The sequence below is a fragment of the Phyllobates terribilis genome, unplaced genomic scaffold (assembly GCF_046119375.1).
Source record: "Phyllobates terribilis strain yellow unplaced genomic scaffold, ASM4611937v1 Scaffold_2__4_contigs__length_985480577, whole genome shotgun sequence".
Taxonomy (NCBI): domain Eukaryota; kingdom Metazoa; phylum Chordata; class Amphibia; order Anura; family Dendrobatidae; genus Phyllobates; species Phyllobates terribilis.
In genome coordinates this window covers 786,664,987-786,681,728 of record NW_027362762.1, presented here as the reverse complement: position 1 = coordinate 786,681,728, position 16,742 = coordinate 786,664,987, and the positions used below count along the sequence as shown (strand labels likewise).

Genomic DNA, 16,742 nt, shown 5'->3' with positions numbered 1-16,742 from the left:
CTCTGCAGAAGCCATATATTGGTGTTGGGCTCAATGTCAACATACACCACCTACATGAACTATATCACCTTGTGTTTAGGTAGTATATATTCACTTGAACTATATGTGTAAATTTTCAGTAAAACAGAAACTTTGCATAATTGATATTTGATAACTTAGGGGTCCTAGGCATCAGCTGCATTGTTAGCACTGGACACAAAGTTCTCTATTTTTTTTATTGTCCCATGAAGACCCAGATATGACCCCGAGTCTACCAAAACACCGGCCAAGCATGATGAATTGTTGTAATTCAATGTTTTTATTTATTTTCCATCATTTCAATGTTTATGCTAGGAGGATATTGTCCATGTAGCCTTTTATTGTAAGAAATAAATCCTCCAAGATCACAGGACCCCGGCAGCTTGATATTACTGGTAATGATAAATGCATTATTAGGACATCTGTTCAGGATGCTTGCAATATAACTATGTTATACAGAAAAAAATAGCCATGATTAACTGTTTTCTAGAGGATACTGCAGTTCATTTTTGATTGTTTGCCAATCGCATCCAGTAAAAAGGGGGGAGTAAAAGCATCTTGTAGATTGACAGAGAGAAGCAGGAAATTGTATAATTCTAAGAAATGGAATCGTAGAAGGGTCACCGCGGCCACCATTAGAAGCATATCAGGCTTTATTGTGACTGTAGGAAAAATATGAACTTTGCATATATTATTTCAACAAGAGCCAAAGTGTAAACATTTCATGCAAAATAACCACATCAGACTACCGGCTTTTAGTCTAGAAAGTCAATATTTGGGTTGAGTTAGTTTTACAAAACAAGGCTTAGCAGCTGCTTACCAGTTGCCGTAACTTGTATTGTACAATTGCTGCCACATCTTTTCTGTCTACTTATATCTACATTTGTTTAGTAAAATAAATGATGCTAAAGATATAAACAAAATAATATGTTTATTTCAGCAGAGATGCAAAACAAATGTTCACTCCAAAGAAGAATGTTTTGTTTTTCTTCAGTAATTTTGTTTTCCTGATGTGTTTTTTTGGAATTGGTTTGGAACAGGTTTTTTGAAAAAAATTTTCTTACACATTTTTTTGCAGTTTTTGACACTTATTAGTTTTTAGTGAGTTTTCTTATGTTGTGTATTTTTACTTAATGAGTACAGAAATGGTGGAGAAAATCTACAATATCAAAAACTCACCAAAAGCTCTTCGCTGGAATGTAGTGTTATATTGTCAGGTTTGGAGCAGATTCCACATATGACATGTAATTTATTTTTTTCCGCAATGAGGTTTTCAAAAGCGTGTCAGAAAAAAAAAAATGCTCAAAAAACTCATTGTGAGCGTAACTAAGGCTGTGTGCCCACGATGAATTTCTGGTGAGTTTATGACGCTGCATATTTTTGCTGCATCAAAAACACAGGAAATCTCATGCCCAATGTGCTTCTTTTTTTACTTAGCAAAAACTGACTTGCGGTGTGTGTTGAAATCCGCAACATCTCAACTTCTCTTCCAGATATTCCAGGGTTTTATGTACTGATTTTGCCCATCGACATGCATCAGATGCGGAAAATCCACAGGTTAAAAATGCACATGTTTTCCATGGCAGAAATGCAGAAAAAAAGCATGTAATTCGCTCATAATTATGTCAATAAAGCTTTGTCTAAGCCAAATACCAGGATATATCAAAACAAAGCAGCTTTGTTTAAAACATGACATACCAACAAGAGACAAAAAGTGTAGAGTCAAAAACGCAATAAAACTGGAAAAAAATGCACTTAAAAATATAATGAAAAACATACAAGTAACCTAATTTACATAATAGATGCAGAAGTGGTGCATAAAATCTGCAACATCAAAATTCACCAAAAGCTGTGGGAATTGTGGGAACATCGCTTAATAGTCCTTACGTTATCATTTTACAACATGTCAGGGTTTATCAGTATACTTAACAACATAAACAATGTATTTACTAATTTACTCATTTATTTAAGTTATAAGTTTAATGAAAGCACTTGACTTACTGTCACAAAGCTAAAGCTATAGTACGTTCATTGTGCCATTTTTGCCATTTCAACAGGATTGTTCAAATGTACCCCAGCTGATACTGTACAAGTCAAGATTTTCTCTTCAGGCTCTTCATTCTGTATTTTTGTGATTTCTACATAATTACATCTAAGTGTCAGAGGCCAGTGGGACTCTCGCTATTATTGTGAAATATTAGCTTGATTTACTTTCTGAAAATACTGCAAAAGACAAAAAAATCTGCTGTATTGACAGGCAGCATACACACAGAAGGAATTATTGTAATTAAAAGTGTAACAAAGACTACAACTATACAATACAAAGAAGGGCAAATCCTGATTAGTTGGCATGCACAGGGTCATCCAAGTGGTTGACTATAGATAGACATGCACATGCAAGCTGGCACTCAAAATTGATGCACTATTTCAAGATATACTAAGAATAAATTGAATAAATAAGAAATAGAACATTAGATGCGAAATGAAAAATATATCACCATTAGTAATGAGAAAAATATTCAAATTGAATTAAATTTTCCTCAAATGTAAATAAATTTGTGTTCCCCAGAATGTGGATTTTTGGTAAAATGCTCAGCACTAATTCCACAAAATGTCAGCCAGCTGGGGCCGTCATCTTTCGGCACCCTTGAAGGTCAGGTAAAAAGTAAAAAAAAATAATAATACCTCATCTGTCCCATTGTCCCTGCATTTCTCTGCACATCTTCTTTTCCACTACCCATTTTGTACAGGTTCTCTTTGGGCAAGACTTCCGACAAAACCAGCCCTGTAATTTTTGCGCAGGTCATGACAAAACAATGTTACGGCATGCAATGCCAAAGTAATGGCAGGACATGCAGTGCAATAAGACATGGGGAAGATGACCGGGCAGCAGGTTGCTATTTTTACATTCTATCTTTATTATGCTCTGAGGACCACATAGCGTAATAAGGAATATTCAATTTGCAAAGAATAACTTTGTTGCAAATCAAATTTCCTTGTAAAATCTGCATTATTTGCATAATTTGAACCTCAGCAGATGTGCTCATCTCTAGTCACCTGTGAATAAACTTCTTGATGGGGAACAAGGTCAATGTACAGGCGCTAGGCAATAAAACTATTTTGGTAGATGTTTTCCTTACATGATCCACAAATTAACTTGATGCTTATTGCCCGATTTACTTAAAGGCTTATATGAGAGTTAAAATAAAACTAGCAGCAGGAAGCATTGTAAAATAAAAGGCATACACACATAGCAGTCATCCTTTAGTTCCAAATACACAAGCGTGCATTTTGTAGTTTTCCCAAACTTCTCCCTTGTTTGCTTTCCCAGTGTGATGATATGAGACAAATGGCATGCAACCTCTGAAACCACTAACTGGCCTTAGAGGTTGTACCTTGGAAATAAAGCTTAGATCAGTAATTGGCCACAGTGATAATGGGCTATCTACTGTATCATTGCTCCTGAAAGTTACTACATCAGAAACAGTGAGGGAGCAATCAGGGCATCAATGCTATAAAAGCAAGGAATTTTATGGGTATTGTAGTTTTCATTTGATATTTGCTTTTCGATTTTTTTTTTAAATACCTTGCACAACCCTTTTAAACTTTCAATAATTTGATGTACAGTAATTGATAACAATTGGACTGGATTATATTCTTTTAGCAAAGTAATTACCTAGCTATATACATACAGAGACTTTATGAAAAATTAGCCATTCCAATGTGGTGAAAGCCATCTTTTGGCAAATTCAACAAAAACACTTGATTCTTCCAAGATAAGTGTCCCCAGTGGCAGTTAATTGGCACAGAGCTGAATATACCCATTTACGTACTTTTAGAAATGCTACCTGAAGGGTGAAATTCCACTCCTTGAGCACCGTTATGGAGAGGATGCACTACTGGAGGAAAGAAATATTGTCACATGAGGTGCATAAGATGAATGATTCCACATATTTTGCATCTGGATCTATGGATCTATTGTGACTGTTTACATGAGGCATATACAATTTATTAGACATGTAAAATCACACATGCAGAATCATAGGTATATGCATATATGCCGCTAAATTACCCCTATATATTTTACAAACCTTGAGAAGGCAGTAAATATTTCATACTGTGAGAAGGTTAGAAAATCCCTTAGGATCAAAGTCGATCAAATTTATTCAATATTAAATGCCTCTGACAGAACATATGGACAGAACTGAAAGAAGATTTAGGGAAAAGCATGGGAAACTGTTTCATATAATGTGGAGCTTTAAATATTTTTATGTGTTTCCATAGTAACAGGGACAAAAATGTTTCATGAACACACATTTAAATGTGTTCAATTCCATTTGCTCGTAGTTTGAATATTTGTAAATGGAAACATATACAATCTCTAGTATTTTAATGAAATTTGCCTCAAGTATATTCCTGTTAAAACAGACAGTGTATTATTAAAATTTATGCTATTTTTTCTATGTTTAATTCAATCACAAAACACCCAATCACGTTTCTCGAATTTAGCCTAATTTATGACTATTTTTTGGCCTATTTATTCAAACTAGGATTGTTTAAAATAGAATAAATAAAATAAAGTATGTGCTTTATGATTCAATGACCTTTACAGCAGATGGGAGATATAATAAAGTGCTGCCATGGCTGTTGACTTTGTACAACTATGTAGAATATTAGGATTTTGAAAATGGTAATGATGGTGAAGAAAGTTGAGTTGATCAGTGTTTGAGGATCTACTGTTTCAGAAGAGATGATGCATTAGCTTCTCCTTTGTACCACGGTAGGACATAAGAATTAGAAGCCTGCATGAAAAAGTTTTTTTTTTAAAAAACACTAACCCCTTAGTGTTAACCTATTGGAATTATCTGAGAGTAAATAAAATATAATTCGCATAACAAAATGTTACTATAGAATTAAAAACTGCAGAGTACTCCTTTATTTACTTTGTCACCAAAGCATGCAGACTCCAGTTGTCCACTGCCAGTCTTTGATTACTTTCATGGTTTACTTCTAGGAGGACAATCACTGAGTACAGTGACTGATTGCAATGGTCACATGTAGAGAAGAGCAAATCGCTTTGTGCAATTCAGACCCACCGTCCATGTCAGAGCTCTCTGGCTATGTACAGGAGCAGCGAAAATTTCCTTACCGTCCAGGATCTCAAGCTTGGCTCATGATTTGCCAGGCTTCTACCCTACTGCATTTCCAGGTTACTGGCTCTTGCTACACATAGATGTCCTTGATAAAGATGGGTCCAATCTTGTGTATGTTCGGGTTCAGCCGAACATCTAAAAAGAAGTTTGCTTCGGGTGCAAGAATAGTATCTGAATTCAAACCCAACCCAGACCCCATATGGGTGGCCTAAACCTTCGTGGTTTCCCATGCTGTAAACTGCATGACAGTGTGGGAAACACGGGCTCTGATCGGCTGTAAGATCGCTACTGCCAGTCAGTGCACTGCAATTCGCAGCCCACAGCTGCATTAGCCCTCAGCTATGACTGGCAGTAAAAATCTAACCGCTGGTCACAGGTGTCTGCTGATGAAAGAGTACTACTCTCATCTGCCTACGCCTACTGTCGCTGATAAGAGCTGATGGGAGTTGTCATCAGCCAGTGCCTGTGCTCCAAGTAAAGGAAAAAAATTTGAGATAAATATTGAAATAAAAATAAAAAAGCATTATACTCACCTCCTTAACACCTAATACCCGATGCCCTTGTCACCTGTAAAAGAGAATAATAAGCCACCATAATATTCACCTGTCTGCCATGAAGTTAATCCATAGTGCTATATGACGATCCGGATGACTTTAAGAGCAGTAACATCAGCAGTCACTGATGAGACTGTTCTCAGGACAGCCAGCCCACACTGACACAGGAGTGTAATCATTCCTGCAGTGTGTAACGTTGAGCTGCAGTGAGAAAGTTCACTGGAGTTCATCAGCTGATGAACCCCGGTGAAATCACTTATGGCGCCACTTGCTGTGTGAGAAAGCTGCCAATACAAGGCTGACATGAACCCCAACCCTATTAGCCCACTTGCCAATGCACCAGCGCAAGTGGGAAGAGCCAAGGCTAAGCACCAGATTTGGTGCAACGTATTGATGCACCATTTCTGGGGCCGCTGAGGGCTGATCTTATTAGCCTCGGAGGGGACAAATATCCAAGGCCCCTTCCCTGGCTATTAATATTAGCCCACAGCAGTATGTTTAGCCTTTGCTGGTTAGAATTTATAAGGGAACCCTACGTCAAATTTTTTCTGGGGTCATCCTGTAAACTAGCCAGTAAGCGCTATTCAAACAGCTGTGAGTTGTTATTAATAGCCAGGGAACATTTTGGCCTAATGGCCCCCTCCTAGGCTATTAATATCAGAAACTTTCTCACATAGCAAGCGGCACCGTAAGTGAGGTGTCAAGTTATTTTTTTCCTGGTGAACTATGAATCAAATCTGAAAATTGTTGAAGTTGAATTAAACAGTGAATTTCAGGAAATTATACTCAAACTCAATACTCCGCCAATAGATCCCCTCATGTCTACTAATAACTCTTCAGAATATGTAGCCACACAAAGAAAAGTAGATCTGGATGTGCATATACTGGCCTTGGGGTTGGAGATATAAATTAAGTAAGGGTCAAAGTAAATAAGGTTTAACCTGCAGATAGGATAATACTTCCAGATAGTGGAGTTGCTTGTAACTGGATTGTGGTGGTAGTGATTAATGTGGGAATACTAAATGGGGGTAAGGTGGAATACCAGGGATGCAAATACACTGCCTAGGTGTGATTTCTATGATAAACTTTTGATTGCGATTAAACCAGTAATGGTATCTCTGGGTGTTACTACTTTGTAGGAGGTAGAAATTAGATGTTCCTACTCTGGGGACCTCTGACCCCTTTCCCTCAGAGTTGAATGTGGCTATCAAGGTTAAAAAGATTCAGGACAACTGATCTACAGTATCATCCTTTCTACTGATTTTATTCTCATTAATAAAACACATAATAAGACCTTTTTCATCTAGGTCCAACTTAACCATAAGCAAAGAAGGCTAATACCTATAGGAAGCCCTGTAGGAATGGGTATCTGCTGAAGGGATAATAGATATTTCTACACATTCTACATATTTTTCCAACTTATTTCTCTGAAATACAAAACTGAAAGTATAATTTATGATAAAAATTGTACAACAACAGCATCTGGCATTTAAAAACAAACACGGTAATACTGTAATTTTTCAGTACAGTAATGGTCATACATGGCTTGGCAACAAGTCAAAATGTCACCGTGTTTTAGATCATGCTACAAGATCTTACTGTATTTTCCTGGCATTTTTTGTAAATAGCAAATGCAAATGAGGATTTTTTTTTGTAGCAGTGAGATGTAAATGAATATATAACATCAAAATACATAGATTTTTCCCTCATTAAACTGGAGCTTTGTGGATAACATAGTACAGCAAAGCCTGTAACTGTCATGAGTGTTTGGAGGTTAGATCCTGATGCCTCTGACAGTTAATTATTGAATTATATACCTTGGTAAAGCATAGATAATAAAGGTTCTGTGTAACGTGAAATGAGGCAGAATAGCGGGAAGAGACCGGGTTTAGTGGATTAAACCATTTCCAGCAATGATACAGTATATATATGAAATGTTTGAAGTTTGCTTTACTTAAAAGTGATAGGTTTAATGATGGTAGAAATGGCTATCAAGTTCAATATTCTGAAATCTGACAGGTGAACCTACTAATTCTCTGCAAAGCAGCACTTGTGCTTGATTGACAGATTTTCTATGTCTCATTAATAAGCTAGCCTAAAGCAATATAAGCCTAATTTAACATACCTACTGTTTTGTGCAAACATCTCCTATACAGACATATGTTTTTACCATGTTGCAAGGTACAAACAAACCCAGCGAAGTCTGATTTTGCAGTCTTTTAATTTCCCGCTACTTGTAAATGGGAAACTGTCATTAAATTTTGTTTTAAGCAACTTGTATCTTTCACCCCAGCAGTTCGGCATATCTTAAATATAAAAAAAACTTTGAAGATTTTGCTATCTGTGTTCCCTAATTAATATCAAGTAGTCCAGTGAGTGTCCCATACCATGCCATGCTCAGCCTGCTAACACTAGCCCTAAGTCTTTGATTGTTGTAGATGATGTCCCCTATGTCGTCCACACAGTCATGTAATTCTAGTGATATTCATCAGAAGATCAGTGATATCTTGGAAAGAATTGATTTTACTGGCCTAAGAAGAGTAGAACAAATTTTGCTTGCATCGATCTTCAGATCAGTGGTGCAAGGAATACATTTGGAAAACTGTTAGATGACTAGAGTATGCCTGTAATATCAGACTACACAGTGTATATTCGTAGTCTGTTACCATGGAGTCATTCTGTCATGTCGTTCTGGTTTTGGATCACACTAAAAGTTATAAAACTCATAACACTAACCCAACAAAAAATATAAATTTGGAAAAAAACACATAAAAAATAAAAATAGCACACATTACTTACTTTTATTTTTCATTGAATTTTTGGCCCTCCAAATGTTAGTATTTATTTATATTGACTGTTATATTGTGATAACCATATTGCCGCTGTTTTTTTTCCAATAAAGATGATGTGTTAGTGGTTTTGAATAGCAATGAGTGTTCAGCACATCACGATTTGCTACATTGTGTATGTCAAATATAATAATCCTTCAACCCTTCAACATACTGAACATGTGAAGTGAGATAGTTATCAAGACAACTTTACCTTTGCAGGAGTTTTGCGAAACAATAAGATTTTACTGGAGAATGAGTCATCTAATATGCTTCAATTAATCCTTCATTCTTTTTCCTTATTCTCATAATGTAAATTTGTTTATTTTGAAAAAGATACATGGACAGATGAATGGGGAATACATTTATTGACACAACTAAATTATACTATTTTAGGTAGTCTATTTCTAAAATGTTACATAGAAATTGTGAACAAAAGAACAAATATAGAGTCCAGCCGTTAAGTCTAGCAGCAAGAAAAATGTTAAAACTAAAACTTATCGTATTTTTATTGGTATTACTAATTTTGCCAGAATTTGGGATACTTATATACATAGATCAAATATTTTTGAGGTGTTTATGTCTCTTGCTACCAGATGTTGATAGAAAAAAAGATCTACTGAATTGGATTTCAACAAGGTAAATCCATTGCTCTGGCAGCTTCTTGTCTTTCTCTCCCTGCAGAAATGTACATGCATGCTCAGATGTTTCTGGAAAAAGTTAGGCTAATCGATTTCTTTATCTTCTTGCTCAGAAATTACAATAGTATTTCATAGGATGAGAATGTGATGTCCTAATGTTTGGCAGTGATCAAGTGCCAGATTCGTAATTTCCTTGGTAGGATAGACCAATTGCATAGCTCAGTGATAGACATGGGGCCATGCTTGAAGCTATATGGCGAGTAAACTTCTTCCCCTGAGAAATTTTAACCTTTTCATGATGGGGCCAATTTCCATTTCTGCGCTTAAATTTTTTCCTCCCCTCCTTCCTCCTTCCCAGTGACAGTACTCTTTTATTTTTCTATCCATATATACAGTGCGTATGGGGCTTGTTTTTTGCAGGATGAGTTGTACATTTCAATATCATTCATTGTACCACATAATATGCTGAAAAACAGGAAAAAAAGTCCAAATGGGAGCAAATTGTGAAAAAAACCCCCACAAATCATACAATGTTTTTGGGAATTGTTTTTATTATTTACACTTTGTGGTAAAAATGACTCGCAATTCATATTAACAGTATGATTATGGTGATACCAATCATGTCCAGTTTTTTAATTATTTTAGTGGCGAAAAAAAATCAGAAATTTGCAAAAAAAAATTTGGTGTTTTGTGTAACCATTTTTCAAGACATGTAACGTTTTCATTTTTCAGTCGATGGAGTCGTGTGAGGGTTTATTTTTTGCAGGGTGAGAAAATGTTTTTATTGATACTATTTTGGGATGTACAGCGCATGTCGTGAAGAGGTTACTGTTGTTGTCTCATCTTGTTAAATGGGTGAAATTGCAAAATGCAATAAAATCAAGCAACTTTGCAATTTACCATTTAATGCAAATCTTTTATACTCATAAGAACACAAGGATTTTTAATTCTGTTCTTATCTGCTGATTGCATAGGTTACTAGCCATCCTGCAGTCTCAGAGTGACTGGTTACCTTTGTGTAGAGTGTGCGCCATTGTCAGGCTCGATGTTTTAGAACCTGCGTGTGCCAGTGTAAAGCTGGCCGGATCATTTCAGTGCCCCTGCTCCTTTCCCATACTGTAGATGCAAAGCTGCTTCTGTTTGTATCATGGCAAAGCACCCATGACCAGCTGTACAACCATATCACTAGTCTGAACTTTCAATCTTCAAGAGCTCCACCCCGACAAAGTGAGAAACTGTAAAATAGGGGTGTTGTGTGCTCCTGAGTTAAAAAAATGCCAAGTTCCCTTTGATGCTAGTATCTCCCTTTAATTCACCCCTGACATTGTGATGGATTCCATAATACATAAATAATTGTGGTCCACTTTACAGTAACCAAATTGTCCAAAGATAAACAGTATCAGAAAAAAAGATAGAAGTACGCTAACATGTTTTAGAAATGAGTCTACTTGTGGTGGAAATTTTTCTAGTTTTCCCTTTATTGAGTGAATAATCAGATGTTGGCATGATAATTAAAGGTTAACCTCATTAACTAATTTCATATGTTGCACATACATCAAGCTATCTTCAATTTCTCATTTTTTTTATTTATATCCCAATAGGAAATATCATTCAAGCATCTTGTAAATTAAGTTATTTCTCAGAGCTGTTTTCCAATAGCCAATGTAGCAATACACTACAAAGACTTGTTCAGAATTTATAACCAACAATCTAAAATATAACTACAGTGTTGCAATTTGTCTAGCACTTTGTGAAGTTATATTTTCTACTTCACACTAAACACATTTATTCCAGTGGTAAGTCCATGTGTGCCAAACAGGCTGTCAATCAATGTGTCGGGGATTGAGTATAGTACACTCACTGTATAGTATATAGAGTGTAGAGAATATAATTTCATTTTCTACCGGTGGCCACACTTCCAGAAAACCTGTCAAGCATGATTTAAATGCTACTTATCAGTAGATTACCACTTTATCTGCAGGTAAATTGTGTTTTTAGAGGTGAGATGATCCCTTAAGTGTTACCTTAACTCTTTTGATATATGCTGTATATTGTGTACCTAGATATGCTCCATGTCCAAGGTAGACTCTTTACCTAGACATCCTAAGTCAACAATTAAGGCTGATGTGATGGTTACAAAAGATATTAATGAAATGGTACTACAAAATTACAAGACATGTAAGGAAGTGAGGTGGAGCTTGGAAAGTGGGAGGTTAATGTTCCAATGAAATATCTGTGTATTTGTTTTTTTATACTGAAATACTTCAGTATTTAAGGTGATTTTACTAACTGGAAGTATCTCTCATTAAAGGGAATCTGTCACCACTTTGGAGTTATCAGACCTCTATTATGGGCATACAGGGTATAGAAAAGTAAATCTATACATAACTGTATGGCCCATAGTAGAGGTCTGATTGCAGAGTAAAGCGCTTTTTATTCAATTCTATTTTGTACGGGCTTGGCATCAGGGGGACGCCAAGCAATCCCCACCTATGTGCTTATTATTCCCCAAAATCCCCGCCTTTATGCTTAATCATCATATCCCCCCCTCCCCTGCATGTCACAGGGCCCTGTGAAATGCACTGTTCTACATGACTTCCCGAGCATGTGCAAAGCGCCACTCACATAAAGCGCACTTTGCTTCATCCCGGCCCCGTCTGCCTGTTCACTGCGCAGAAGGGTTTTATTGCGCAGGCGCCGGGGAGTCACTGGGAGTCACTGTCAGTATATCACATGGAGTGACTATGCAGCTACAACACTTCCCTGTTATATATCACTTGAATCTTTTGGATTAGTATTCACAGACTAAGACTATTGCCACAATTTTCAATCTTCTTGTGCACTGAAGTAGTATACCACAATCAGATTACGACATTTTCTATCCCTATTATGTGTGCTCTGACCTTTTATGCCTATTCTGTACAAGCATAAAATTGCACTCTTTGGCTGGCCCCATCTCTTAAACAGGATGTCATAGCCAACCTGATTGACTTGACCATGTGATGTGGGGTCACCAACTTGACATTGTATTTTTTCTGGACAGCTTATCTAAAAATCACAGACAGACAATATTTTTATGGACACATTGGAAAACTATAATAAATCGTTATGATTATAAACATTAGTTGCATTCACTGTAGACTCAAAAATGCTGATAATAACAGTCAAAATAATCATTATAGGTTTCTTCAGCTTCAAAAAAATCACAGATACCTTAATTTTTTTACGTATAGGGCAAAAAAGTGCCCTATTTTTATGGACTCTCCTGGAATTTCTGAATGGTTGGCAACTGTGCATGTTATAGCTGCAGGGAATTTTAAGGAAGTCCACACAGCTGCGACTGGTGCCATTAGCTTGCTCTCTAAATCTTCAGCAGTGTGTGAAATGCCACCAGCACCGGCCATTTTTCGTTTTTTTTGTCTGATCCTCATGAATCAAATCTCAGAGTCTACGAATTTATGGGGACATGCATATTTCAGGAAATTCTACTTTAAGTTAATTCTCCATGGATCAGTCCACACATCTCTATAGGAGACCTTTGATCAGGACTAGTGTTGAGCAAGTATGTATCATTAAGTCTTTCGGCAAGCATCCGAGCATGCTCGCCGAAAGAGTTAATGATACATTCTCATTCAACACTAATCAGGACTTACCTCTATTAATTCTAGGTTACATTAAATGGTAAAAAATATAAACAAAGATCATCTTATTGGAACAACTCCTATAATTAACCTCATTATTTTGTTGAAGTGAAATAAATAAGCTTTTTGTCAGTTTTTTTTGCAATGGGCTATGTTGGATTTTATTTGGCCCCACAAATGAAGTTAGATAAATTATTTGCATCAACCCACAATAGTAATAGTAGTAATATTCTGAGCAGTAATGTATTGTACATTTCTACCTCCGCAAATATAAATGACACATTGTGCCTGTACAAAATGTTCCAAAAATAAATAATAAAAGCCATTGTTTGATGACAACTTGATGTACGCAGCATCTGTATATCTGTCTTTTACTAAGGACATTAGTTCTTACAAAACATAGTAGACTGACAGGAAACTGTATCATTATTTTGGGTGCATTTTGACAGTTGTTTAAATTGGGCAATTTTGAATGGAAGGTGCTGCACTGAAATGAATGTAACTGTTCAAGCAACGATTTAAAGGCCCATTTAGGTGACAAACACTTCAGTCATAACAACACTTAACAAAGTTAAGCTTCATTGAAAAGAGTATAAACCAAAAAGTACAATGGAGTAATGCCAAATATAGAGAAAACTTTTCAGTTCCAACTCTACTGGAGTTTCCCTTGGGTATTGGATTTCCATGCTTCTAATTAAAAATAATATCATATACTGTTTGATCCATGCTAAAAAAAATACAGAACAAAGAAATATATAAATATTGATATGTTTATCAACTTAGACATTTAAAATACAATAGATTTATGAGCTGAAACTTAGATTAACTAATGCCAATGGTAGTGTTCTAACGATTATGTTGTACATTTATTTATATGTTAGGTAAGAAAAACATTTCAAATACAGATTTTTATTAATATTTTGCATACATGATGTGGCTTTTACCCCTGTAAGTAGATAATAAAGATAATATAAATGAAGCTCAAGATTTACTTTTCACTATTTTCGTATGTTATAAAGTAACATTTTATTGCAGCTCCCTGCACAGCACTTTGCCCACCATATAAATAAAATGACATTTCCAAACAATATGTGGGTAATTTATATCATGGGAAAATGTAACCCCTTAATGAAAAATAATGTACATGTACAGTATATCTGCAATTGCTTATCCAAAGGGCCATGCTTCATACCATTGGAAACCTGCCCCAACTAGCGGCTGAATCTAAATATTTATGTTTCTGACAGTAAAGTTATATACATTTTCCAATGTATGTGCCGCTCAATATAAAATGTAAAAACAAATAATTAACTTGATGGTTGCCCGATTCTAATGCATCGGGTATTCTAGAATATGTATGCGGCCGACCGGACGCGACTAATCAGCGAAGCAGTGTTTAAATGGGTTGTGCACTACTTTAAATTAACCCCCCAATGTATTCCCCAGGGGCCCCTAATGAATTTTGTAATTACGTCATGTTGTCAATACTGCTTGTGACAACATCACTGACCACGCACAGCCAGCACGTTATTCCCCCTGCTACAGCCTGTTCTTGCTTCCGCTTACATCACGACTATTTGCGGCTGCAGCCAGGGGTCTCCTGTTCCGCGTACCACGGTGAATGACGGGCTGTGGGCAAGGTTATCCCCCATTGGGAGCGGCGCTGCCTGTGCTGGTACTTCCGCTGCGATCAGCGGGGAGATGACCGGCTAGCGCCGGTCATCTCCCGGCTGCATCACCAGTGACCTTCATGCGGCTACCGTCGGGAGATCAGTGGCTAGAGCTGCTGATCTCCCAATGGCAAGTGAGAAGGGAGGACCGGGGAGCGGCACCGCCTAGGCTGCCTGTCGGGGTACTTCTGCTGCGAGCAGCCGGGAGATGACTGACTAAGGCCGGTCATCTCCCGGATGCATCACCGCTGACCTTTGACCTTCGTGCGGCAGATGAGCTGCTAATGGCCGCCATCTTGTTCTGAAATCCTGCGTTGCTGATTTGCCGTGGCCGGACCAATCAGCGACGTGGGATTTCCTGGACGGACAGACAGGCGGGATAAGCCGATTATATAGTAGATTACGAGCAAATGAATCTGCGGAGCATTGAGTTTGGGTGGAATTTTGTGAAATTCATGGATTCACAAACATTTGAACATTTTGAGATTCAGTTCACAAAAAAAACTTGACTGCCATTATTTCCCACAATGCTGAAGCATTAGAGAGCGGGCTAATGTCATTTTGCGTTGCCGTGCAATCTTCCCCATAATACCCTGTAGCTATGACATATTACATCAAACCTTGTACAGTAATGGTCAGCACCTGGGCCATCACCGATCACCAGATCCCAGTGGAGCACTGTTTGTATGACATAATCATTTCCATCTCCAGAGTCACTAAGTCTCTCTCTTAACTGTACAGTTTAAGCTCTTATGGTCAGCGACGTCCTCTCTCTCTCTTTCTCTCTTGCCTATAAAGTGTAAGGTAATTTTGTTCTTATTCTCCTATACAGTTTCAGCTCTTATGATCAGCAAGGTCCTCTCTCTCTCTTCTGTAGAGTTTAATCTCTGATGGTCATCAGGGTTCTCTCTCCCCTGTGGAATTTAAGCTCTTATGGTCAGCAGGGTCCTCTGTCTGTCCGGTACACTGTAAATTCTTATGACATACAGGGTTCTCTTTCTCCTTTCCTCCACATGAATTTTCCAAGCAATTACAAGCTTTACAGTATTCAGATTTGAGCAAATTTATTTGCTGCAAATCAAATTTTTTGTGAAAATTTTTATTTGGTGAAGTCAGCAAATTTGAATTTCAAAAGTTCCTCTCATCTCTAATTATAACATGTAAATGCCTACCTACTCAAACTCACTACATTAACAATAGGAAGAATGGGAATGTGTGGTTCTTACAGCAGGGTCAGCTGCTCATATAGTACTAGTACACATATACAGAAGTACACGAATGTATTAACAAGCAAAGAATATCCAAATTGCCTCTTCAGAGAGAAAGAGGAACCAGACGTAAAGAATGTAACTACATTATGAGGACCAAGTTCAATACATAAGTACAGTGCCAAAATCAAGCACAATGCAAAAATACAGTAGAAGAACTAAGCTCATTACACAGACACAGTACCAAAAATTAACTTAGTACACAGTGTTGTCAACATTATTAGCACCTCTGATTGTTTTTTCTATAAAAAAATCTTAACATTATCAAGAAATAAGTAGATATGTACCAAATCTGTATTATTGACACATTTTAGTACCTTGTCAAAAAGTGATAAAATAGTTGACATGTCGTCATACATGCATTCATTTAGAAAAAAGAAAAATAACAAAATAATATATTATATGAAATGGACATGATGAAAGGCAACCTTTACTAATTGGTCATACAACTTTTGGCAACAATTACAGCCTCCAGCATTTTATTTGTAGCCGTCTTCTTATATTTGTCTGCCAGTAGTATCTATTACTCTACCACTTCAGTTCTCTCAAGCTTGTGAATGTTTGGTATTTTATCAAAAGCAAATTTCATCTCTCTTCAAAAGGAACACAAATGTCATGTGGTTTGAGATCAGGACTCCTTGCTAGTTAGTAGTGTTGAGCCACCCCCGTAGTGTTCGAGTTCGGTTCGGTTCGTCGAACACCCGTGTGTTCGCCGAACTGTTCGTCGAACACCTTCGAACACCGTTAAAACCAATGGCAGGCAAACAAAAACACATAGAAACACATAGAAAACACCTTCAAAGGTGTCCAAAAGCTGACAAACTGCTCAGAAGACATAACTAACACATGGAAAAGTGACAAGTACATATAGTCATGCGAAAATAAAAGAGGTGGAGGAGTAAAAGGAGGGGGAGACACAGATATAGGCATGTCATGCCCTTCTAAAATCCAAAAAGTGAGAAGCCGACA

The 16,742-nt window shown here is 37.0% G+C and overlaps 1 protein-coding gene across 1 annotated transcript in view; it reads left to right on the top strand.

The window, feature by feature from the left end:
* Window positions 1–16,742, top strand: part of IL1RAPL1 (interleukin 1 receptor accessory protein like 1) — a 2,084,623-nt gene that overhangs the window by 195,564 nt on the left and 1,872,317 nt on the right. The window lies entirely within an intron of this gene.